Raw genomic sequence first — 27,229 nt, forward strand, 5'->3', positions numbered from 1 at the left:
CGCAGTTAAATGACCCTCTCCCCCTAAGGGTGACACCCATGCGTGCTCAATTAACACAACACGTATATCACCCCTCTAGGGGAAAGGGAAAAAAGGGACAAAGGAACCAAAACGAAATAATCTACTGCTGGTATACTCTGGCACGGGAAGTCCTCGCTAGATAGACAGTCTCTCGCTAGGCTCCACCCCAGAGGCCCTGTAAGTGAGACATAAACACACAATGCATCAGGCGCGCTCTCAGCACCAACCTCCCCTCTCCCTGCGCTCCTCAGAATCGCACACTTACAGAAAACAGGCTTATCATCCTCTGTCCAGCAGGCATGTTCTAAAATATAACAGAGTGTCAATGATCTGTAGTAATAGTGAGAAAGTACTTATCTCCAAGGTTTGCAGAGTCCAGAGGGCTGGGACTGGATCCACGCCTGTTGTCCTCACTTGGTTACCTCACCAAGGAACAGGTTTAGCAAAGCCCTGTAAGCGCAGCTTCAGACCTCTCCTGGGTGTCTGTGGGGAGCAGGCACTGAAGTCACCCTCGCTCTAGACTGCTAGCGCCAGGACACATGCTATGGTGCAGATAAACAGAGAGCCGGCGCGCTCTCAGCAGGGTCGAGCCTTCGCGTTCGTCGACGCGCTGCAAGTAGCGTTGACGGGGAGCCGCGGACTTGCTTCCAGTCCTCGTACTGGTGGTCCGGGGTGCAGGCGCCCTAAGCAGCTCACTTAGAGCAACGCGCTCCTCCCCAGATAAGGCGATGGAACACGGGCCACGAGCCCAGTGTTTGAGACTTGGAGCGGCAAGGGCGTAGGCGTCCACAGGGGTCCCTGTAGCGCAATGCGCTTCCGCTGCAAAGGTTAATTAAGAACGGGCCAGGCGCCCGGTGGAAATTCCTTCGACGACTGACGGTTCGCCTTCACGAGTAACGTACTAGTCGTTGGCCAGAGTTACTCCGCGGGGAAACCCGGAAGAGGTCCGAGTGGCAAGCCCCGCGTTCCTGGTGGGCGGAGCTTAAGTAAGCCACTCGCGTCTTGCTCGGGGATTCTGGGAGCGGTAGTTCTTCTCCTCCGCGACCTGGGAGATGTAGTTCAGAGTCCCCCTACCACATTCATACGCTACTCTGTGCCCCCTCTAGCGCTTCTCCTCACCCGGGACCTGACAGTACCCCCTCCCCATGTCCGGCATCTCGACGGATTGCCTGGTTTCAGGGGGTAACGGGAATGAAAACGCCGTACCAATAGGGGACAATGGAGATTGGCTTTGGGTTCCCATGACCGGTCCTCCGCACCGTACCCCTTCCAATCAACTAGGTAGTGTACACGTCCCTTGACGACCTTGGAATCTAGGATGCTCTGTACTTCGTATTCCTCTTCCCCTTCTCCCTCTATGACTGAGGGTCGGATAGGTACCCGTGTCCCTGGGTGACAGGGTTTGAGTAGGGAGACATGGAATACCGGGTGGAGTCGCCACTGTAGTGGCAGTGTTAGTTTCATGGCAACAGGGTTGATGGCTTTGGCGATTAGGCAGCGTCCTATGTATTTGGACTGTAAGCGAGTATTCCCCTTGAGTCTTAAATGTTTGGTACTAAGCCACACCCGGTCTCCTACTTGATAAGCTGGTTCAGGCGTTCTCTTTTTATCCGCCTGTTTCTTGTCTCTAGCATGAGCCTCTTCTAAGTGTTTTTTGGCCGTGTCTAATGTTTGTTTGAGGTGTGCATGGTGCTCCTGTATAGAGGGATGCGTGGAGACTACAGGATGTTCAAAAGGTAGCATGTTGGGATGAAACCCTTGGAGGCAATAGAACGGTGAACATCCCAGGGATGAATGGGAAGTGTTATTGTACGCAAATTCAGCGGACCATAGTAATCCGCTCCATTCTTCCTGGTGTTGAAGTGTGAAACAACGAAGGTATTGCTCGAGAGTCTGGTTAAGCCTTTTGGTTTTCCCATCCGTTTGGGGATGATAGCTGGTAGAGAGGCGGGCGTCAATTTTCATGATGTCACACAGGTTTTTCCAAAACTTGGACGTGAACTGGGTTCCCCTATCGGTGATGATGACTGATGGTACTCCGTGTAATTTAACGATGTTCTGTAGAAAGACAGAGGCTGTGGTACTGGAAGTGGGTAACTTGGTATGGGCTAGGAAGTGCCCCATCTTGGTTAGATGGTCGATTACCACTAGAATGGTGTCATACCCCTGGCTCTGCGGCATTTCTACTATAAAGTCCATTGAGACTGTGTGCCACGGGGCTGGTGGTGTGGGTATTGGTCTGAGTAACCCACTAGGTCGTTGACGTTGTGCCTTGGCTTGGGAACAAATGGAACATCCTGACACATATGTGGCCACATCCTTCTGTAGAGATGCTCACCAAAAATATCTGGATAGGGCAAGTCCCGTTTTATGTATTCCGGGATGTCCCCCCAAGGTGGAGTCGTGAATCCATTGTAAGGCCTGTTGTTGGAGAATTCTTGTAGGCAAAAGGAGTTTGTTTTCATGGAATAGGAATCCATCTTTCTCATGTTGTTGTTCGGGGGCTTCCTGTATCCAACTAAGGAGGAGTGTTCTTTTATTTCAGTACAAAAGTCGTGAGAGTAAAGTATCGCCACCGTCTCTATCGGAAAGGACGCCCTCTGCATGATCACGGGAGGTTCTTCTTCCTTGGGCACCATGGTTCCGGCAGACGGGGGTCGCGACAGTGCGTCTGCCTTTCCGTTCTGGGGGCCTGGTCTGTACTTGATGATGAAATCAAAGTCCGCAAAAAATAGCGACCATCGAAGTTGTCGAGGTGTCAGGGCTCGGGCACTTTTCAAAAATAGCAGGTTTCGGTGGTCAGTATATATCTCTACGGTGTGCTTGGCTCTCAACAGATGGTGTCGCCATTCCTCGCAGGCTCTTTTGATGGCCAACAGCTACTTGTCAGAAATAGTATAGTTAATTTCGCAAGGGGTTAACTTTTTTGAATAGAAGGCGACCGGATGTAGTTGACCGGTCTTTGGGTGGCGTTGTGACAGTACTCCTCCCACTGCATAATATGAAGCATCCGTCTCTAGGATAAAGGGCTGTGATGCATCCGGATGTCGTAAGACAGGGGCACACACAAAATGCTGTTTGAGCTTTTGAAAGGCGTCTTTGGCTAGTGGTGACCAGTGGAACACCGCCCCTTTTCTCAAGAGCTGCGTCATGGGCTGAATGATTTTCGAGAAGTCTTGAATAAATCGTCGATAAAAATTCGCAAACCCCAGGAAGCTTTGCAGGGCCTTTACACAAGAAGGAGATACCCACTCCCGAATGGCCAATGTCTTTTTCGTATCCATACAGAGTCCCTTTGGACCTTTGACATACCCCAGGAACTCCACTTCAGGGGTATGAAAAAGACATTTTTCTAGTTTCGCATAGAGAGAATGCCTTTGGAGCCTTTCCAATACAGCAGAGACATGCTTAACGTGGTCGGTCATGGAGGAGGAATACACTAGAATGTTGTCGATATAGACGATACAGGAGACATCCAATAAGCCTCTCAACACCTCATCCATAAAATACTGGAAGGCGGCGGGGGCGTTGCATTGACCAAATGGCATTACCTGATATTCATAGAGGCCAAACTTGGTTCTGAAGGCCGTCTTCCATTCATCCCCCCGCCGCACTCGTACTAAATGGTAAGCTCCCCTGAGGTCCAATTTCGTGAACACCGTGGCCACTTTTAATTGGTCTAACAGTACAGGAATTAAGGGGAGAGGATACCTGTTCTTCTTTGTAATGCGGTTGAGGGCTCTATAATCGATACACGCCCTTAAGCCTCCCTCACGTTTCGGAATAAGAAAAAGAGGGGATGACGCTGGAGAGGTAGAGTGACGTATAAATCCATTGGCCAAGAGTGTACTCAGAGGGGGAGGAGCCTAGCGCTTGACCAAGATGGCCGCGTGAGCTCTGAGCTCCCGAGACCCTCGCGCCCTCCGTCGACTATCCTGTCTCTAATCCTGTCGGTATGCATGGCATCGTGTGGATGACCTGTCAGGGAGGCGATTGATGCTACCCGCGGTCGGATCGCCCACCGGGAACCGGACTTATGCCTGGCGGAAGATAGCGGCCTATCTCCGAGGGATGCCGGGGGCTAGAGTTGGCAGGATGCCCGACTTCTAGTTGAACAACAACGGCCAGGCGAGGTGTGAACTGTCGGACGGAGGTCCCCGTCCTTTCACTTTCGCTTTCTCTCCCTTTGTCAGCCCTGCCCCTGGAGAGCTCTTGGTGGCTTTATTACCCTATGGACGCTCTGCAGGCTACTCTGGTGGCCCACTGCAGAACTGATCACTCCTGATTCCTTTCATTGAGAGGGACCCGTCTTATCTGAACCGACCTGCTTGGTATCAACCATGTCAGGCAAAGCAGAGGTGGATCGGCTGAAGGTTAAGTCTACCAGGCGGGGAGCCTATACCCAAGTCAATAGTATGGACCGCTATGCTCTGCAGAAGGGATCACCGAGTGGGTCGGGCCAGTCGCCGGATACCCAGAAGGCGGCCTTGCCTTTGGCCCCGGAGCTCTCACTACAGGATGTCATGGGCGCGCTCGAAGGGATGCAGACTTCGATTGGGAGACAGTTTGATGCCCTGGCGCATAAGGTGGATGCCATCTTGGTGGATGTTAACCTGATTCGTGCGGACTTGGGCAAAACGAATGAACGGGTTAGGACCCTGGACCTCAAGACCACGGGCCTCACCGATGATGTCACGGAACTGCAGATCGAGGTTCGTAAGCTGAGGACCGAGAGTGATCTCGCCGCCCGCCGGCTGGAGGACTTTGAGAGCCGGGCCAGGCGCAACAACGTGCGCGTCATCGGGGTCCCGGAGTCCTCGGATGAGGCTTCGGTTGACCTGCTTGTCGAGGACTTGGTGCTTAATCATCTGCAGCCTAAGGGTCTTGGAAAGTTCTTTGCGGTTGAAAGGGCCCATAGAGTGCCGGGTGGGAGGCCCAAGGTGGGTGCCCCACCGAGGCCGATCGTCGCTCGGCTCTTTCATTTTCGAGATCGGGACGCTATCCTGCAAGCATCGAGGGTGACGGGCCCGGTCCCCTTCCAGAACGCGTCGGTGAATTTCTATCCGGACTTCACCCAGCAGGTGCAGAGGCAGAGACAGGGCTTTCTGGGGGTGAAGAGGCGGCTCCGGGAGAGGGATCTGAAGTATGCCATGCTCTTCCCTGCCAGACTACGTGTGGTGCACGAAGATCGGACATTCTTCTTTGACTCTCCTGTTATGGCCGATGAATGGCTGGACGCTTTGCCCCGGCGACGGACGGGGGAGGACATTGCCGAGGATGGGGACAGTGGCCGGGATGGGCAGGGCTGATTTTTCGGAGCCGGTCTGACTCGATTTGGCTATATTTGAAGACTTGAATAGAGTGCAGTCAATGCGGAGGGCTGCGGGAGGACGAGGGGTGCCCTTTTCCTCCCTTAGGGTACTTTTTGTAGATTTTTTGGGTTTTGTAGGGCGACAGGCACACTGCAAGTTGGGGGGATTTGTAAGCTGCAGCAGGGGTGCAGGGTGGGGGGGGTTTCTGGGATTTTGGGGTTGTTGTTGGGGGGTTTATTTCTGCAAGGCATGGGGATTGTTTCCAGGACTGTTCCATGGTGGCTCTTCGGGTGTGGGGTGGGCCTCTTTACGTTTGAGGATGGGGGGTAGGGGTTTAAGTGTTATAAGCTGGAATGTTAATGGTTTGGGGGATCGCATTAAGCGTGGGATTGTGTTGCAATTCTTGAAACGGTCAATGCCGGATGTTGCCCTGCTGCAGGAGACGCATCTTATAGGTAATACGTGCTACGCTCTGAATAGGAAGGGTTATAAATTTATAGCACATTCGGGATTCTCCTCTGGGTCCAGGGGGGTGGGCATCCTAGTCAGAGCCTCGCTACCATTTGAGGTGGACTCCACCATTGTTGATGATAGGGGGAGGTTTGTGGCGGTGGCGGGGCGGTGGGAAGGAAGAACTTTGGTTTTAGTTTCGGTTTATGTCCCGCCGGCCCTGCAGGCCTCCACGTTCACAGATCTGGGTAGGGCCCTGCTAGATCTCCCGGGGGGTATGCTTGTGGTGGGAGGTGATTTCAACGCTGTTGGCTCCGGCCTGCTGGATAGATACCCGCCCAGAGACACAGGGGGGGCTCAGAAGTGGCTTCCAGACTTCCTAGACACGCTTGGCCTGATAGACTGCTGGAGGCTCCGGCACCCCACACAGAGTCAATACACGTTCCACTCCGGGGCACATGGTAGTCTTTCCAGGATTGATTACCTACTCACTCTGGCTGCGCATGCCTCGTTGGTCTCCGAGGCGAGGCACATGGCGCGTGGTATATCTGACCATTCGCCAGTGTGGATCCGGCTGGATCTAGGTCGGGAGGGAGGAGGAAGGGTGGCCCCTATCAACCCGTGGTATTTCCGAGACCCCAAGATGCGCAGCGCGCTGGTAAAGAAAGTAGATAATTTTTCAAGGACAATCAGGGATCCGTGGACTCGGCAGTGTCGCTGTGGGAAGCATTTAAGACCGTGCTCCGAGGGGAAGCTCTCTCCCTAGTAGTAGCTGCCAAGCGGCGGAGAGATGGCGAGGTTCTGCAGGTTGAGGAGGAGATCGCGGCTCTGGAGGGAGTGCTGGAGGAGGAGGTTACAGAGTCCTCACTGCATGAGCTTTGCTTGAAGCAAGCTGAGTATAAGGACCTGGTGACGAACGCCGCTAGGACCCTCAGTAGGGAACAGCAGGGCCGGTTGTATGATGTTGGTGACAAGGCAGGGAAACTCCTGGCTTGGCTGGACAAAAAAGAACGGGTCAATAGAGTTGTGCCAGAGTTGACGGGAGAGAGGGGAGAGGCGATTGTGGAACCTGAGAGTATTGTAAAGTGTTTCTCGGACTATTTCTGTAGGGTTTATGCCTCAGTGTCGGATAGGCCGCCCGAGGACTCGTGTGACCTCCTCCGTGATATCGAGTTGCCCTGTCTCTCCGATATAGATAGGGATGATCTAGATGGTGACATAACGGTTGACGAGGTGGCGGGGGCTAACCGCGCGTTAAACTCGGGCAAGGCTTCGGGACCGAACGGCTTGCCGGTCGACCTGTACAAGCTGTTTCCGGATAGGGTCGCCCCTCACCTGCGCGCCATGTTTGTGGAGGCGCGGGGGAGTGGGACCCTCCCGTTGGACCAGCGACTGGCGACGATAGTGGTTATACACAAAGAGGGCAAACCCCGAGATAAGTGCGCCTCATATAGGCCTATCTCACTTCTTAACGCAGAGCCGAAAATTCTGGCTAAACTCCTGGCGACCCGATTGATTAGGGTACTCGGTGACTTGGTTCACCCGGATCAATCCGGCTTCATCCCGCACCGAAACACAGCGTTAAATCTTCGGCGCCTTCATGGTGTAATCGCCAGGGCGGGCACGCTGCGTGAACCAGCTATTGTGGCGTCTCTTGACGCCACGATGGCCTTTGACACGGTGGAATGGGCATATTTGTGGGCCGTGCTGACCAAGTTCGGCTTTGGCCACGGTTTTGTGAGCTGGGTGAGGTTGCTGTATGAGGGGCCACTTGCGAGTGTGGTGGTGAATGGTCGGGCGTCAACTCCGTTTCAACTTGGGAGGGGTACTCGGCAGGGTTGCCCCCTGTCGCCTTTGTTGTTCGCCCTCGCCCTTGAGCCGCTGGCTGCGTGGATACGTTGGCACCCGGATATACGGGGCCTTAGATGGTCGCCTGAACACGAGGACCGTATTTCGCTCTATGCCGATGATATCCTGCTGTATCTTGCCTCACCCAAGAAATCACTTATAGTGGTCTGTGACGTACTCACATCTTTTGGTAGGAACCCGGGTCTTGTTATCAACTGGAGTAAATCGTATTTGTATGTTCTTAGTGGCGAGGCTCCACCGATCCCTAGAACATGTTCGATACAGGTCGCTCAGCAGGGCTTCGTGTATTTGGGGATTTTTATCTCCATGGACTCTGCTGTGCGATATGAGAAGAACCTGCTCCCCCCCCTGGCACGCCTGAGGCGGGATGTTGAAAGCTGGCGGAGGCTGCCGCTCTCCCTCGTTGGGCGTGCGGCCCTGTTTAAAATGATGTCTCTTCCCCGCTTCCTCTACGCACTGCAGAATACCTTGGACTGGGTTCCGGCCAAATACTTTCGGGAGGTCGAAGGCCTCCAACGAACGTTGCTTTGGGATGGGCGGCCGCGAATAGCTATTGCAAAGCTGACGCTTCCATGGTACGACGGGGGCATTGCGCTCCCAGACATCCGACGGTACGATTGCGCCACCCAGCTGAGCGCGATTAATCATGGGTTTTATGGCCCTGCCCTCAGCCCTGGGTATGCCATGGACAGGTGGTTGCTGCGTGGTGGTAACTACTACAGGGCGTTGTACTCGCGGTCCCTAGACTCGTCCCTCACGGGGCCCACTGGTGTGGCAGTGCGTGTGTGGAAGATGGCAACTGACCCGCTGGGCTGGAAGGATAGGCTCACCCTCGCTACCCCGTTGTTTGAATCGGAGAGGCTGGGAAGGCTTTGGCACACAAAAGGGTTTGATAAATGGGACCTGATCGGCATCTCCAGGGTGGGAGATGTGCTGAATAAGGGGAAGGTGAAGTCCTTTGAAGAGTTGCAGACGGAGTATGAGCTGGGGCCCTCCGAGTATTTCCGATATATTCAGGTGCGTCACGCCCTCCGATCAGTCCTCGTAGAAGGTGAGAAGGTGCCTGAGTCCTCTCCTTTGGAGGACCGGGTCCTTGATGGCCATATGCCCGAGAGCACGATCTCGCTCATCTATAAGAAACTGATCAACGTCCGGGCGGACATGCTTCTGGGGCTGAGCGACCAGTGGACTAGGGATGGCCTCGAGTTGGATGATGAGGATTGGCAGTCGGCTGTCTCTTCTCCTAAGGAGGTCACGATCCCGTCGCGTCTGAGGCTGGTGCAGCTTAAAATATTGCATCGAGTGTATGTGACGGGGCCAAGGCTGGTTCACATGGGATTCTCGGAGGACGGCCTCTGCAGGAGGGGATGTGGTATGGTGGGTACTTTCCTGCATATCATTTGGGAATGTGGTGTCATTACGGAATTCTGGAGGAGAGTCCATGCAGTGATGGGGGAGGTGACGGGCATTGCGATGCAGCCGGAAGCGCGGTGTTGCCTCCTGAATGTCTGGGGGCCCACTGACCACGATGAGGCACAGACCCAATGGGTGACTCTGGGTAACATGGTCGCTAAGAGAGATATCGCGCGATTGTGGGGCTCCGCGGGGCCCCCCACATTGACCGCGTGGAAAGAAAATATGGACTGGAGTATGTTAAGGGAGAAGACGGTCTATTGCGCTAGAGGCCGCCCCCGGAAGTGGCACGCCATCTGGGGGCGGTGGAATCAATACAGGGGGGGAATATGTCTTGCCCCGGATCTGGATCCTCCCGAGGAACAGCTTTCCTCCTAACCTTCTTTCCAGCTCAGTATGGTTTATGGACTTTTTTGGCCTCTGCTGTCCCCCTTCTTCCTCTCTACACTGTACTGTAACTGGTAGATGAGTGGGGTCCGGCCTCCCCTGGGGGGCTTCACCATGGGCTTTCAGTGTTCTTGCCTTGCTGGGGTTTGTTGTGTGTTGTTGTGTTTACTTAAAATTGAACCTTTGCACTTCTCCTTTCACGGTACTGGGGACGCATCTCTGTTTCTATATATCGATGCTGCCGAACCTCCGGGTTGTCGGCTGAATAGCTGTGTCCTGACTTTTGAAAATAAAGGTTTTTAAAAAAAAAAAAAAAAAAAAGTGTACTCAGATATTGTTGCAGATACTCCGTTTCTGCTTGGGTGAGGGCGTATATGCGACTGCACGGGATACTGTCTCCAGGTTCGATGTCAATGACACAGTCATATTCCCGATGAGGGGGTAGATTACTAGCCTCCTGTTCACTGAACACATTCTGGTATTTCAGGTATTCGTTAGGTAGAATCGTAGTACAATTCACGCTGGCGGGTACATTACTGTTGGCTAGAAACCCCGCGGGGTTGGTAGTCTTTGGTTGTGTCTGTACTGTCTCGAAATTACAATGCTCCATACAATAGGGAGAGTTCAATGTAACCGTCCTTGCTGTCCACTGCACTAAAGGATCGTGGAGCGTGAGCCATGGCATGCCTAATATCAGGGTAAACTGGGGGGGCGTCGATTAAATCGAATTGGATGAATTCCCTGTGGTGTGCTCCGATTCTCATCTGAACCACGGGAGTATGATATCTTATGGGCCCTGATGTTAACTCTGAGCCGTCCACCGCTTTAACCATCTCTGGTATTTTCTTCTTAATGCCTTGCAAGCCTATGTCTCGTGCATATGTTTGATCGATAAAATTGCCTGTTGCTCAAGAGTCCAATAAAGCATGCACCGATCTCAGGCCTATTTCCGGTACATCCAAGGGACATTGATATGGGCAACAACGTTCTGGACGGTGTTAACCGCTGCATGGCAGACCTCCTCCTCTCGTGGCCTCAAACAAGGGGTCTGAATCGTGTTTGGGCACTCTAGTTTTCCGATACTTCGGGGGAGTATACCATCGCAGACACTTTCTGCTCTCCCTTGCTGTCTCGATACGGAAGTCGGGTTTTTGCTTTACATTCCTTAATGAAGTGACCAGACTTCCCACAATATAAACATAGACGTTGTTTTCTTCGTTTCTCTCTCTCCTCTGGGGTCAAAGGTCCTCTGATACCCCCTATCTGCATGGGTTCGCTTCCTTCTGTGCTAGGGGTAGAGCCCTCGTTGGGCGTTCGGGAGTGAGGCAGAGTGTATCGAACATCAGAATGAGGTTTATCTCCTTTTCTCTCCTGTAGCCTATGATCGAGTTGGACCGTGAGATCAATTAGCTCATCACAGGCTGACGGCAAATGTACCACCTGGGCCAAGACGTCTTTAAGCTCGCTTCTCAATCCTTGGTAGTACAGGGAGGATCTTTTTTCCATGGGCCAATCTGTTTCGGAAACGAGTCTATTGAAGGTAGTTATATATGTAAGTAAGTCCTGACTTCCTTGTTTCAAGGTGAGCAATTCTCTGTCCAAGGAAAGGAGATGCGCCTTCCTATCGAATAATTTGCGCATCTCGTTACAGAAGGTGTCGAAATCTCTCAGGGTTGGATCATCTCTTTCAATGAGGGGAAAGGACCAACTAGCCGCATTCCCACCCAGATAGGACATGACGAATGCTGTCTTTGTCTGATCGTTATGGAAGACTTCGGGCTTACACATGAAGTGCAACTTGCACTGCCCCAAGAATATACCAAACTTCTTTGGGTCGCCGTAATAACTTTCGGGTGGCGCTAAAGGCAGGTGTGGGGGTTGGATAACCTGGATGGTTGAGGGGCTCGAACCACCCCCTGTCGCCTGCGCTACCTGTCCTCCTCCTACCCCCTGATGGTTGGGCGGTGGTAGCGTCCAAGATTTTATATATTGGGCTCCCCGCACCTCGCTAGTCCCCGGGCAGGATAACCCTGCAACCTCCCGTCTCATCGTACTCATTTCATTGCGGAGCTCTAAGTTCTCGCCACGAAAGGTTTCTACTTCTATTCGTAAGGCTGTTAGCGTTTCCAACACTGAACTAAGCACAGTGTTGGTGTCCATCGTTCAGGCTGTATGTCACCGTGGGCTTGCCACTCTATCACGTAGAGGGAGACAGGACTCACCTGGCAGCCGGGTACAGCAGGAACGATGCGCAGCTAAATGACCCTCTCCCCCTAAGGGTGACACCCATGCGTGCTCAATTAACACAACACGTATACCACCCCTCTAGGGGAAAGGGAAAAAAGGGACAAAGGAACCAAAACGAAATAATCTACTGCTGGTATACTCTGGCACGGGAAGACCTCGCTAGATAGACAGTCTCTCGCTAGGCTCCACCCCAGAGGCCCTGTAAGTGAGACATAAACACATTGCATCAGGCGCGCTCTCAGCACCAACCTCCCCTCTCCCTGCGCTCCTCAGAATCGCACACTTACAGAAAACAGGCTTATCATCCTCTGTCCAGCAGGCATGTTCTAAAATATAACAGTGTCTCAATGATCTGTAGTAATAGTGAGAAAGTACTTATCTCCAAGGTTTGCAGAGTCCAGAGGGCTGGGACTGGATCCACGCCTGTTGTCCTCACTTGGTTACCTCACCAAGGAACAGGTTTAGCAAAGCCCTGTAAGCGCAGCTTCAGGCCTCTCCCGGGTGTCCGTGGGGAGCAGGCACTGAAGTCACCCTCGCTCTAGACTGCTAGCGCCAGGACACATGCTATGGTGCAAATAAACAGAGAGCCGGCGCGCTCCCAGCAGGGTCGAGTCTTCGCGTTCGTCGACGCGCTGCAAGTAGCGTTGACGGGGAGCCGCGGACTTGCTTCCAGTCCTCGTACTGGTGGTCCGGGGTGCAGGCGCCCTAAGCAGCTCACTTAGAGCAACGCGCTCCTCCCCAGATAAGGCGATGGAACACGGGCCACGAGCCCAGTGTTTGAGACTTGGAGCGGCAAGGGCGTAGGCGTCCACAGGGGTCCCTGTAGCGCAACGCGCTTCCGCTGCAAAAGTTAATTAAGAACGGGCCAGGCGCCCGGTGGAAATTCCTTCGACGACTGACGGTTCGTCTTCACGAGTAACGTACTCGTCGTTGGCCAGAGTTACTCCGCGGGGAAACCCGGAAGAGTTCCGAGAGGCAAGCCCCGCGTTCCTGGTGGGCGGAGCTTAAGTAAGCCACTCGCGTCTTGCTCGGGGATTCTGGGAGCGGTAGTTCTTCTCCTCCGCGACCTGGGAGATGTAGTTCAGAGTCCCCCTACCGCATTCATACGCTACTCTGTGCCCCCTCTAGCGCTTCTCCTCACCCGGGACCTGACACTTTCTGTTCAGGTTGCGTCCAGCCAATCAGAGCATTCCCCTTGGCGCGTGCATTCCCGAGTAATCGCGAAACCCTCGCAAAATATCCACTGCTAGAGATAGCACTATCATTTTCAGCTTTTTTTCTCAAAAACAGCTGAACAGATTTACACCAAATAGGCAAAATACACTTCCTTGAACCAACATCTACCTCCCTGCCAAATTTGGTGTAAGTCCGTTCAGCAGTTCAGGCTGTAGATATGGCTAAAGGTTCCTATGGGAATTAACATTACAAACACACCCTTATTTCGTGCCCCAAATTCTCGGTCCCCACTGAACGGATCACCCCCAAAATCCATGACAACCAGAACCTACCTTGACACTTTTTTCAGAAAATTTCATGAAGATTGGTCAAACTATGCCAAAGTTATCGGCAAGTCAAAAAATGCTTTTCCTGTGGAAACATAGTAGGTAATATATTTGTGTGTGTGTGTGTATCTATGTTACCTCTAAGGTGCGCGCCTGAGTGGCTGGGCAGCTCTTCTTACTCCCCCGCGCATTCAGTTCCAGGAGCGCGCGCACTTCTAATTCAGTAAGGAATGTAAAACACTCTGCTAAAGTCTGTCACGTTCTCCCATTTAAGAGTGGTTTGGACTAACTTCTTCCCCCTCCCAAACACGAGGACAAGGTGTACCGACGTACATCGATAACAGGCATTCTCACTGATTACTTTGTAATCATCCCCTGCAGAGAACCACTTTGTGTTTAAAACAGTGCTTTTTCACCTTTCTCCTCTGCGAATCAAATGCTCGCCTGGGGCCCATGATGGCACAAACAATTTAAAACAATCTTTGCTGTTATGAGGGGTTGGAGAGGAGTGGATGTATGTGTGTGCTCCTGCTTAGCAGATCTTCCAGTTTTTGGGAGAGAGACAGGTATGGACTGATAGCAGTACAACTACACAGGGGTGTGTGTAAGAGCCCTCAACATCACACAGGAGGTAAATTTTCCCAAGCAGCCACAGTCTGATTGTTCCATGAGCATGCACACATTTGGTCTGTCTGTTGCGACCCTGATAGATTAGAGGCCCCCTGGAGGTAAGCGAAGCTGTGACAGTAAGCCACAGAGTCAGTAAAGTCATGGAATCAAAGTACAGCAAAAGAGGGGCTGGGGCAGAGAGAGTAGTGTGTGAGGGGTGGAAGGTGAGAGAAGAAAATGAAATGTTTTTGTGTTTGATCTGTATTATGTGCTTTCATCATGCTTACCTGGGTCTCCTTAGTTCAATTTATTCAGAAGGAGACCCAAGGAGAATCAGTAAGAAATCATAATTTGGCTGCTACTTGGAGTGGGCTGTTAAGTGTATCCAAAAACTCTCTCTCACACATCACATTCATCCCTCTCATACTAGTGTTCAGTCCACAGGAAAACCACAGGCTACAATGGTAGGAGCAGAGATATTCACGAAAGACTGTCTGTATGGGCTTCAGTACTGGCGCTAAATTTGTAGAGGTGGCCGAGAAAACAAATTAACAGGCAGGGCCGAGCCGAGGGTCTGACTTGGATGGTAGAGTCTGTGCACACGCCTATTCCTGGAAATATTTATTATGCAATTCCTGCAACAAACATTGTGTAAAATATGGTAAAGTCTCTTCAAAATTCAATTATTTCTTTACCATGTGAAAGCTTTAACATTAATAAGGCACATTATAGCACTGCACTAAGAAGTACTTAACAAAAGTAATAGTTTTGTACAAGTGGCAGTCTGAATTCACATATTTGAAAGTGCTTTTATACGTGTTAATGAAAAAAAAGAGTTTTGGTGAAATAAAGAATTTGCTTAAGATCACATAATTTAAGCAGGGAAGCCACAATTTATCCAGATTTTCTGGTTTTGCTTTGTACAAAGCCAAGAAATGGGTCTCAATTTGTCTGTGCATATTTATGTGTGCGGTTATTTCTTGGTTAAAGACTGCACACTATGCTGTTGTTCTTTGCCTTACACCGAAGCGTAAAGTTTTCAATGACTTACTGTATGCCGTAATATCCACCATTTGAACAAATTTTACAAAAAAGGTTCTTGCGGTGGGAGAATCCCATGCACATTCCTTTTTCAGTCTTCGCTTGCTGCACTAGCACATTATAGTCCAGTATAAAATATGTGCCATACCACATTTGAAATACACCAACCACCACTGCTTTCACGTTGCTAAACTGAATCAAAATGAAACATTTTGAATTAATTTTCAAATAAACCTTCATTGGAGTGAACACAACTAATTTTAGAAGTTCACGCACCACATGCACATGAATAGTGAATTTTCAATAGTTTTCAGCGCACACAGCTTTGGCTACAGTATACAGAAACCCTTCATTGCTGCACACAGAGGAAAAAAATTAGAGGGAAGATTGGTGTGTGTGTGTGTGTGTGTGTGTGTGTATATATATATATATATATATATATATATATGTCAAAACACCAGTCCCTGTGAATACGAAGCTGTCAAAAATAGCGGTCTGAGTTTGGGTTACTGGGTAACCCTGACATTCAACTCAATTTCCTCCCAGTCCACAGGAAATACTCAGACACTCCAGTATGCTCTAAAACTCCAGTTTAAGGACACAAAAAGACGCATTTTGGCATTACGCCTTGTTCACGGACATTCAACAACACAGTGTCACATTTCCTTATTTAAATTCAATATAAAAAAGTGAAAACAGACTTCACCCACATAGTGTATTCCGATAACCAGAATAGTGGCGGCCATCTTAGATTGATTCAATTCATTTCATGAAATATATACAATATGTAATCAAGTAACTTGCAATGTATTAAATTACAATGCTTTCTCATAAAGCAAAATTAAAATTAAAGCAGTAGTATCCTGCAACGGTAACATAACTGTATATTTGTAAATATATACACTTCATGTTTTGCAATCTTGTTACAATCAATCTCGTTGTGAGCCCGTTTGCAAAATAAGATATATATATCTCATAATAAACAAGAATGTTGTGTATACTCTTCATCCATCCCAAGTGGGCAATCATTGTATTCATTCACTGGCTATCAGTATGTTTGTATTTGGTCATATTATACATCCAGCTATACAGTATACACACATGTTAACCACAAACATGGCTCACATCCTATATCCTGCCCCAGTGGGCAATTTTAGTCCAATCAATCCCATAGTTGACGGGACAAACATTGTAAACAATACCAGTATTCTTTGGTCATGTTACCCAAATATCCAATATATTTGCTCTTATTCCATAATGTATAAAGAAATTATTGACATATTAAATCTTTCCCGGAATATTGAAAGACAGCAGATTCCGCACTATTCATTTATCAGAAAAAGGGAAAGGAAAGTGCCAGCACCTGTGAAAGAATAAAATATACAGTGTTAGAATTAAAAACCATAAAAGACCATCTGAAAAGATGAGCACGATTATAATTCCTGTTCCTAACTACCCAAATGGATGGCAAGTTCTTCGCTGGAGTTCAAACCCTGCTCTACCAGGGTTTCAAAATCAATTATATACTTTGATTCCAGCTTGCGCAGTTCTAGTTCACGATTGCCACCCCTCATATTGATCCCCACAGCATCAATTACCAACATTCTTATAAGTTTCTCATCCTGAAAATGATGATCAAAAAATGCTGTGCCACGGGCTAATGCTTATTGTTGTGTCTAATGGCACGAACATGCTCCAGCACTCGTTTTTTGGCACAATGTATAGTACTCCCTATATATATCTTGTAACATGGACAAACCAGTGCATACATACAAAAAGTGGTGTTACAATTAAGAGACTTTTTGATAACAAATTCTCTTTTAGAGTGGGGTATTCGAAATTGTGTACAATCTACGCTGTTGCTTCATGCCTTACAACTTTTACAACAGCGGAAACCTGGGCAACCAGTATTCCTGCTTACATTCTCTTTGGTAATCCAATTCGGACTCAATTCATCGCGGAAAGATCTTCTTTTAAAAAAAGTTATCTGGGGATTACAGTTCAAACATTTACGCAGATAATCATCAGTTCTCAAAACGTGCCAATGTTTTTGTAAAATCTTACACACCTCATATGCCTGGTGTGAGAAAGTTGTTATAAACTTCACTTTATCCTGATCTTTTTCTTGAATCACTGGATGCAACAGTTCATTCCTAGTGACTGTTTCAACTCTTTTGCTGGCTTGATCAATGCATTTACGGTTGTATCCTCTCTCTTCAAATCGCCTACACATGATCTCTTTCCCAGCGATAAATGCAACTTCTGTGCTACAATTACGTTTTGCACGTAACAGCTCCCCGTAGGGGATACTGTAGATGCGACATCTATTGACTTTTTGGATGTGCAAGTGAATGCGAAGGATGGAGCCCTGGAGACAAAGTTGTTTAGGAAAGCCACAGCAGGCAACAGCTTACTTAGTGCTAGGAGTGCACACCCTCCGAATTTCATCTACAGTATCCCCTATGGGGAGCTGTTACGTGCGAAACGTAATTGTAGAACAGAAGTTGAAGGCGATTTGAAGAGAGAGTATACAGCCGTAAATGCATTGATCAAGCCAGCAAAAGAGTTGAAAAAGTCACTAGGAATGAACTGCTGCATCCAGTGGTTCAAGAAAAAGATCCGGATAAAGTGAGTTTTATAACAACTTTCTCACACCAGGCATATGAGGTGCGTAAGATTTTACAAAAACATTGTCATGTTTTGAGAACTGATGATAAATCTGCGTAAATGTTTGAACTGTAATTGTCAGGACCCCACAAGTCTTACTTTCTGCTTGTGAAGCAATCTCGCAGAGACGACATGAACAACCACCACCGTCTCCCACCTTACCCTAGTAAAAGCGTGTGTACTGACCAGGATGAAGATGGGACCGGGGGAGGAAGCTAGTGGTATGAAGAATACCCTCCTGAAGACCGGAATGGTGACTGGACTATGTTCCCAAGATCCCTCGAGAAATATGTCTGGAAGGAGAGACACAGGGAAAACACAATTACCACTGGTTCATACCGTCTAGCCCATACAACATACACAATAAGGCACCTTATGTATGGCACCAAAGGAGGTAATAAACGTCTTCAGCAGGGGCTGTTAAATGAAGAGGTGCTCCTGCACGAGTAGAAGAAAAGGAAAGGTCCAGCTCCCTTGTGCTTATGAAATTAAAGGGCTTCTGCACGCATGCAAGGAAGAATGCAACAGCACCTAAAGCAAATAACAAGCGCTCCTGCGCTAAATCAAAGGTAAGGCAACAAACACTGCTGAAAGGCAGCCAGAGTTCCAGTGCTCCAACAACGAAAGGCAGCAAGTGCTCCTGCGCTGCAGCAAGAAAGGCAGCCAGACTTCCAGCGCTCCAACAATGAAAGGCAGCAAGCGCTCCTGCGCTATGTACAGGCAATGTGGAAGGGGTTCAGTAACTCTAAGGGTCCCGTAAGGAAGGGATTGTTAGTGCGCCCACACTAAGCAAGAAGGTTAGGTTGCAAAATGCTCTGCGGGTGCACCAACACAGCAACCACAGAGGAAACACTCGTGCTCCAGCGCTCAGGCTGATAACCTGTGGGAATGAGTCTGTAAAACCAGGAGGACGGACTGTTAAAGCAAAGGCAAGAATCCAAAGTGCCTTCCCTGCGGGTACCGCAGGCAGTTATGCGGTTTCCCCCGGAAACGCTGTTGTGCACAGGCGTCCGCTTCCGGTAGAAGAAGCTAGATCGCCGACCTTCCTCATATGTCATCACACATTTGAGTGCACCAGGCAGTCTGATGGCACGCACTCGCATATGCTCGTAAGTCAGACATGCCCGTCAGGATCATGAAAGTACCCCCTCCCAAGACAGTACCCCCACCCAATCCCTACACAGACTACACAGGGGTGGCAGGACGAGGCTTGAGGGGATGACAACCATGGAAGACACGAACCAACCGGGAAGCGTGACGGACGTGCGACAGTGGTTCTCAGGACCTCTCCTCCGGGCCATACCCCTTCCAGTCCACCAGGTAATAGAGCCTACCACGGGTCTTACGGGAATCAAGAATAGCCCTGACCTCATACTCCTCGTGGTCAACCCGGAGAACAGGAGGAGGAGAGGAAGTGGCCACACAATCAGGGTGAGCAGCCCGTAGGAGGGATACGTGGAAAACGGGATGTATTCTCATCTGAGGTGGAAGGGAGAGTTTCATGGAAACACGGTTGATCACCATAACTATGGCGTAAGGACCTACATAGCGTGGCAACAGTTTCTTGGCGCCATGCACGTTGATGTTTCTTATGGATACCCACACCCTACCCCCATATTGTAGGCTGGTTCAGCTTGTCTGTGTTTGTTGGCGTGCTGCTTATATACTTCTTTGGCTTTAGCCAACTCAAAACAAGCTTGTTGCCAGAGTTCGCCAAGTAGGGTATGGTAGGCCTGCACAGTGGGCAGGGTGCTGTCCTGTGGCTTTTCCCAGGGGACGGTTCATGGATGGCTTCCTTGGAGACAATAGAACCACTGACATAACGATGGCAGAGTGCTTGCTGTTGTTGGAAGCGTATTCCACCATCCAGAGCACTTCTGATCATTCCTTTTCCACGGACAACAGTAAGCAGCAGAGGTACTGTTCCATGGTTTATTTTGTCCTCTCTGCTTGCCCATCAGTTTGGGGGTGGTATGCAGAAGACAGGCGTACTTCCATGTCCATGATGTTGCACACTTCATTCCACAACCGGGATATGAACTGGGAGCCCCGGTCTGTGATCAGCATGGATGGAATACCATGTAACCGAACCACGTTCTGCATGAAGACCACAGCCAGTTCGGCTGCTGAAGGGAGTTTTTTCAGGGGGACGAAATGAGCCATCTTGGTCAAGTGGTCTACTATGGTGAGAACGGTGGTATGGCCTGTTTGGGTTTTGGGCAGCTCTACGACGAAGTCCATGGATATCGTGTGAGAAGGAAATGGAGGTACCGGGATAGGATGCAATAAGCCAACTGTAGACTGAGACGTGGTTTTACCTTGGGCACAGACGGCACAACGAGCTAGGTAGGCGTGCACGTCGGTATCCATGGCAGGCCACCAGAACTGTCTTTGCAAATACATTGTTTTGTGGTATCCTGGGTGCTTAGACAACAGATGATCATGACACAGGTACAATGCCTGTTGTTGGTGGCTTGCCGCCGGTAGATAATAGCAGTCACCTTTGTACAGGAATCCATCTTGCTTTGTGATTCCTTTGAGATCACCTATCCATATTGCTGAATCTTTCTGTTCGATGTCTTTGTGTAGCTGGAATAGGAAGGCAGAGGAAAACACAACCCCTTGGAAGCAGCGTTCTGGAATGATGGACGACGGCTCTACTGCGGAGATGGTATCTTCGGTTTCCTCAAGACGGGATAGGGCATCAGCTTTAGCGTTCTCTCTGCCGGGCCGGTAGAGAGATGGGACCGGGGGAGGAAGCTAGTGGTATGAAGAATACTCTCCTGAAGACCGGAATGGTGAATGGACTATGTTCCCAAGATCCCTCGAGAAGTATGTCTGGAAGACACAGGGAAAATACAATTACTACTGATTCATACCGTCTAGCCCATACAACATACACAACAAGGCACAGTGAATAGTCACCTTATGTATGGCACCAAAGGAGGTAATAAACGTCTTCAGCAGGGACTGTTAAATGAAGAGGTGTTCCTGCACTAGTAGAAGAAAAGGAAAGGTCCAGCTCCCTTGTGCTTCTGAAATTAAAGGGCAAGCGCTCCTGCGTGAAATCAAAGTACTGCAATCAAAGAAGCAAGCAAGATGGCGTCTGGTGAGGAGCTTAAGGTTTGAGCTCCGTTGGCTGGGGATCGATATTACCAATATATCCCCGTTTAGCCACCATTGCCCCCGCCAATGCAAGACATCGCAGTCCAGGAAATAAGGAACGAAGGAACCCCCCAAAAAACAGTAACTTTGAAACGGCGATGAAGGAAGAAAAACAGTATCGAATGGAAACCTAACCGGAGACGGATTACAGGATTCCGGATGACTGGAACCGAGACTGTGATGACCACGACCCGCCGCCCGACAAAAAGCTCTCACACCTATCCTAGGGCGGTTCAAGGGTCCCCAGGAAAACTTGCCCATCAAAAAGTTGATCGTCTGAATACAGCGCATCGGGCGCCTTGGAATTTGACCTAATTTTTTAACAAGACCACAAGAGATAGCGCATCACCAGAGACGGCACAACCCGTTGCAAAATTCAGTATCCCAACGAGAGCACCAGCGCTGCTTAGTTAGTACCCCGGTGAGCTCAACAGCACGGAGAGAGAGCCTTCTAATCTGTGATTGCACACAGGAACATAGACAACGGCTCATTGTTCAGGACATCAGTTTTTATTTATTTATTTTTGTGGACAACGCTGCACTGCTCAGTTAAGATGACCCGTTCGCAAAGTACAGGACCCCAGTGCTGACGACCCACCCCGAGCCCTAACTATCCCGCATACCCGAAGGTGGAAAAAAGATCCGAAGTGCTGAAAATCGGATCCAAAAGAGGCTTAACCAATAACACTCAAAATGGCAAATTTCGACCACTGGTCACATTAAGATTAGTATAGGCTAATTTAATTTAATGACCCTACCTACCTCAGCAATTGGTCTGCGAGACGGCTCCCTCATTCAGGTATTTTCTTCACTTTTGCTATTCCTATGCCGGTTGCGATGTCCATGGAACGAATGATAACGGTGCTCAAAATGGCAGCTCAAAAAGCCTCTGTCTACTCAGGGCCCATCTGTCAGTGAGGGTGTCCTGAAGCCTTCACGAAAGGAAGTGATTTTGCAAGAACTGTGAGGGCAGAACAGCAATTTCCGAGAAGAGTTTTTAACAGGGACAGTCACTGCTTCCCGAGGTCTTTCCGATCAGTGCCTGACCTTAAAATGGTGGCGATGGGAAGACATCATGATCGCAAAATAATGCCTAACTTTAAAATGGCAGTGGGCCATTAATAACGTGATAATGCTGCACAAAGTAAAATGCAAATTATAAATTGCACATCTACTACCTAAGCCACTTGGTAAACCGGGCTGCCCTCTTCTTATGGTGCTATTCCCGTTCTATAATGGCAGCATATGGCAAGTGAAAGAGGACTACACCATGAAAACAATCAAGGGAACACAGTAGCAATCGGAACCAGGATCAACATGGTGGCGGCCATCTTGGATTAGTTTTGTACACATACCATCGTTAATATAAACTCGCTTGGAGTTGCAATAAATACTCTTATATATTTAGTGTATACTTATATTTAGTATACTACATACCACATAGCCAATTCTATACACATATTCCTTGAAGGTACCGTCCAGATGATCACTGGCAGTAGGAATTCGAGGAAAATAAAGACACCAGCACAGAGATCTAAAAGATACACAAAGTGGGCGTCACCACTCCAGGACCACACCGGAGGATTGTATACCACCATTGTTAATTTTGACCGAAATGAATCTCCAATCAGCCTGCAGTAACTCATACATCCGGCCTTCTGGAACTACCCCAACACACTATAATCAGAGGTTCTCCATACCTCCGGCCCTGACGACCTCTCCAACTCGCTAAAGAACTACCTAAATCCCCCAACTCGATTGAATTCACTCCTCAGCTGCCACCCCACCCTCCCCGCTGTTATGGGCCCACCGATGCCTCATCGCTTGGAAAAAACTTGAGACTCTGATCGGTGCTGACCTGTCCTGAGGGAGCGCCCAAGTAATCCTATGCATTCTACCCACGACCCTCGGATCTGACTACCACAGGACACCATGCTCTTAGACACTCCTTTGGGGACCTGACCAGGCTTTCTGTGACTTGCCCCAGGGCCTCCGGGCACCTTATCCTCATTTTTTACCGCAACACGGGGACACGCTATAGCCCCTGGCCCAGATCTCTAAGACCACGATCTTAATCAATCTCTCAGGGGCCTGACCATTCCGCACCTAACCAACCGCGACCGGCAACCCTTGGCTGGAGTTCCTAAGCCATCCCCAAAATTACTACAGCGGTTACTTTGACTCTGATGTGCCATTAGCAACCTAATCTTCCCGTATAGCTCTCTCCTACGCATCCCCCCATTGTTATTAAGCTGATGCCCTATCCTATTCTTGTTTTGCTCTTATCCTCACTACCTTTCATCTCCCCCTTACTATCCAATCCTACCCGCACGCACTTGAACTTCCTGCTCTGATCTCTCCCCCATGAAATCCTGCCCTTCCTTTCTCATGATTTTCTCCTTTGTGCTCTTTTGTTCATTGTATTTCCTCATTGGTATTTAATTCGATCTGCATGTACCTTAAATTGAGTGTATTGATTTTATTACCTCTATAACTGTTGCTTCTTTTTCTCTCCTCACCATCACCGTCATTCCTTACCCCTGCCAATCGCCATTCTAACCCCCCCGATCTCCCGCCGTGAAATCTAACCCCACCCTCTTACCCCTCCCCACTCCCTCATCGCTTGCCAGCCTAACTGCCCTACCATGTCCCACCTCCACCCCGTCCCCACAGCACGCCCTGTTCCTGCCCTTACCTACAAACACCCCGCCCTCACTAAACATGGACCCAACTCTTGGACCATTCCCTACCCCCTCAACCTTTCAAAAAATGCCAAAAAGAATCTTAAACATAAATTACTATCCAGCATCCCGAAACCCTAATTGAAGACAACTACCACAGCCTCTCGTCCCCCTTTGAAACGAACTATATTTTCTACACCAAACGCCCCTCCAAATGGAAGAGCACCTTTTTGCGCCACCTACCAGTATCTAATGCAATCAAAATCCCCAACGGTTTCAAACTTTCCACTACTCCAACCTCTCTCTTCTCTGGGGAAATAGACATTTCTGTCATGCCCCGGGGTCCGACTCACGAGACGAGTCAGTATTTAAGGGACCGCGATGCCCTCATTCTCCGCTTAGCGTTCTTGCGGTGAGCTCTGTTTCCGTCCGGAGGATTGTTGCCTGACTTCCGGTGTTTTGCTTCCGGTTTCCGCCTTCAGTCCCTGTTGGGTTGCGCGCGTTTGACCGGAGCGTTGCCTCGTCTTTACTTGGTTCCCCGCTGTCTAGGGTGCACCCAGCATCACTTGTGTTACTACTTTGTACGCGTTTAAGCCCACGCGTTTCTTCATAGTTACTGACCTATTCTGCTCCCGATTCCTGCCCCTCTCCCGCTGTCTGGGGTGTTCCCATATCCCGGTGTTCAGCTCTCCAGTCCCATACTCGTCATAGGTCCTGTGCATTTTGAACGAAACACCTCCTGGTCATTATTATTTCATAATCTCTCCCTATTACCCGGTCCTATACTCCTGTGTTCCCACTCCTCCGATACTTCTTCGTGGGATTTCGTGCGCCTTTTGGCGCCAAGTCTGTGTTCTCAGTTCCGACCCCACCTTCTCTCAGACTTGCTACTGGCCGCCTTACCGACGACAGGGTCTTCGCTGCTTTACTACCTACCTGGTCTTCAACAGGGAACTCGTATCCTTCCCTTGGTCATCACAAGGAGAGTCCAGTTGTTTAGCTCCCTGGGGATACTCGCGTGGACCACTGTGCCCGTAATCTCTACACGACAGAAGCACGGTAACAGCGCTGTGCGCTGCCCTATTCTTTATCTGAGAGTTATTACAACAGTTGGGGGTACTTAGTGTTGTATTATTCTTCTTGACAGGTTTTCTCCTAACGCCCTAGCTGACTACATCTATCAAGCATAGTGACCCCTAGCCAAGTACATACCTTTGCGTTAGGTGAGTTGCCCTCATTTACAATCCAGTAGAGGTTCTCAGTGGAACTGCCTTCATTAACCCTGTGTCTTCTGACCTATAGGATCCCCAAGGTTGACATCGTACACCCACACCATATCAGCACAGATGTGACAACATACGGGTAGGTGGGACCTAGGGTTAGAATTACTTGTGGGACACGCTGTACATACTGGAGTTAACCCCGCCTTTGTTTTACAGCAGAATATCGCCTATCCATTCCTGACCTGTCTTCGGCCACGCCACAGGAGTTTCCCCCGCCTTCCCTTGTTTTGTTTCCCTGTTTTCCCCTGGCGTGCCATCCGATACTCTAGAGTCTGATAGAGTCGGAGGGCCGTAGGGTAAGGCTGAGGCATTTTCTTCGGATTCCTGACGCTCCTGCAGAAATCTTGGGATCCATTACAGAACGCTAAGCCCAAGTAGTGTGTTCTGCCCGAGCGTCATGGATTTGGGAGCTGTCTCATTGGCCGATGTTGCCGGCATGATTGGCAATCTGCAGGCCGAAACTCAGGCCTTATCTAATAGAGTAGACGCCCTTCAGCGACAGCAAGGGGTAGGAGCTACAGGAGGGAGTGCTGACGTTCAACAGCCCGTTATACAGGTTACTACACCTCCTTCCATTCCCCTAGCTCCGCCAGAGCGGTTTGCTGGAGATGCTGCTAGGTGTGCATCATTCCTTAGCCAATGTCAGTTGCATTTTTCCTGTAAAGCAAACTGTTTTCCGTCTGATCAATCCCGGGTTGCCTTCATGATTTCTTATTTAAGTGGTTCCGCAGCTGATTGGGCTATTCCTTTGGTGGACAGAGACGACCCTCTGTTGTACAGTTATTCCGCTTTCAAGAGGGAATTTCGTAAACTGTTTGACAGACACATGTATACTCACTCAGCTGATACGGAGTTGTTGGCATTAAAGCAGGGCAACCACGAATTAGTACAGTACATCACCTCGTTTAGGCGGCTAGTAGTAGAATCTAACTGGCCTGAGGAAAAGCGCTGTACCCTATTTTATAGGGGACTGCGCGACGAACTAAAGGACGCTCTATCACAAATAGTAGACCTCCCCGAGTCCTGGTTAGACCTCATTGATTTAGCAGTTAAAATAGATCACAGACTACAAGAGCGGAAACAGGAAAAAGGGCGACTGGAACCCCGTTATGTGTCTTCCAGGGAAAAGAAGAGTGAACTTCCGAAAGGCATTGAGGAAAGTGAGCCTATGCAAATAGGAGCCGTGAGAGGTCCCTTGTCGCCCGAAGAACGGCAAAGGAGACGGACTAATAGACTCTGTCTGTATTGTGGCAAAGCTGGCCATTTTCTGAAGTCTTGTCCGATCAAGCCGAGTCAATCTACCAAACAGGGAAACTAGAAAGCCCGGGGTCCTGTGAGTCAAGAATCCCGGGCTGTTCAGGATATCTGGTCTCCTCCGCCGAGTATGACAAATCTCCCACTTCCCATCTTTATGTTTCTGCATATATCACCGTGGCACACCGGGGTCTGCATGTGGCCATAATGATAGATTCCGGGGCTTCTGGGAATTACATGGACACTGAGTGGGCCAATGCTAATTTGATTCCATGCCAAGAGAAAGATGTGACCAACAGGGTCACCACCATTGATGGTAGTCCCCTTATTTCAGGGCCTGTAACACATCAAACTGTTATGCTCCGTCTGAATATCGACCCCGACCATTGTGAGGAGATATCATTTGACTTGATTCATTCACCTCACATTCCCGTACTCTTAGGCATTCCGTGGTTGAAGTTCCACAATCCCATAATAGACTGGGAGAAATCTACCCTGGAGTTTCGTCCTGCTAAGAGGCAGGAGTCAGTGGTTGCCGGTACCCAGGTGAACAGCGCCTCAGAAAAGGGAGAACCCGTTCCTGAGTTGCCTTCCTGTTACCAAGATCTGAAGGCGGTGTTTGACCCCAGAGAAGCAGAAGTCCTACCCCCGCATAGGGCATATGACTGCCGTATAGATCTTGAGGCGGGAGCTAGAATCCCCTGCAGCCGTGTGTATTCCCTTACTGAGAAAGAAAATGCGTATCTTAGGGAATACTTAGATACCATGTTGGACAAGGGGTTCATCAGATCCTCCCGTTCTCCGGCCTCTTCTTCGCTATTCTTCATACCCAAGCGGGAAGGGGGTCTACGCTGCTGCATTGATTACCGGAAACTAAATTCAGTCACCATTAAGAACAGGTACCCGCTGCCCCTCATTGCCTCCCTCCTTGACAGAGTCCGTGGGGCTCAGTTCTTTACGAAACTGGACCTACGTGGCGCATACCATCTTGTGCGGGTCAAGGAGGGAGACGAGTGGAAAACGGCATTCTGCACTAAGTACGGGTTGTATGAGTACCTTGTAATGCCTTTTGGGCTTTGTAATGCTCCTGCAGCATTTCAGTTCTTTATTAACGAGGTGCTTAGGGACATGCTCGATGAGTATGTAATAGCCTACATAGACGACCTTTTGATTTTCTCGGCTTCCATGTCCGAGCACATCCTCCATGTGAGGGCTGTTTTAGAACGCCTTCATGAAAACAGGTTATATTGTAAGTTGGAAAAGTGCACATTCCACACCCAAGAGGTGCCCTTTTTGGGCTTCGTGGTGTCTCCGTGGGGCCTGGCCAT

Source organism: Triturus cristatus, chromosome 3_2 (genome assembly GCF_964204655.1).
Source record: "Triturus cristatus chromosome 3_2, aTriCri1.1, whole genome shotgun sequence".
NCBI lineage: Eukaryota > Metazoa > Chordata > Amphibia > Caudata > Salamandridae > Triturus > Triturus cristatus.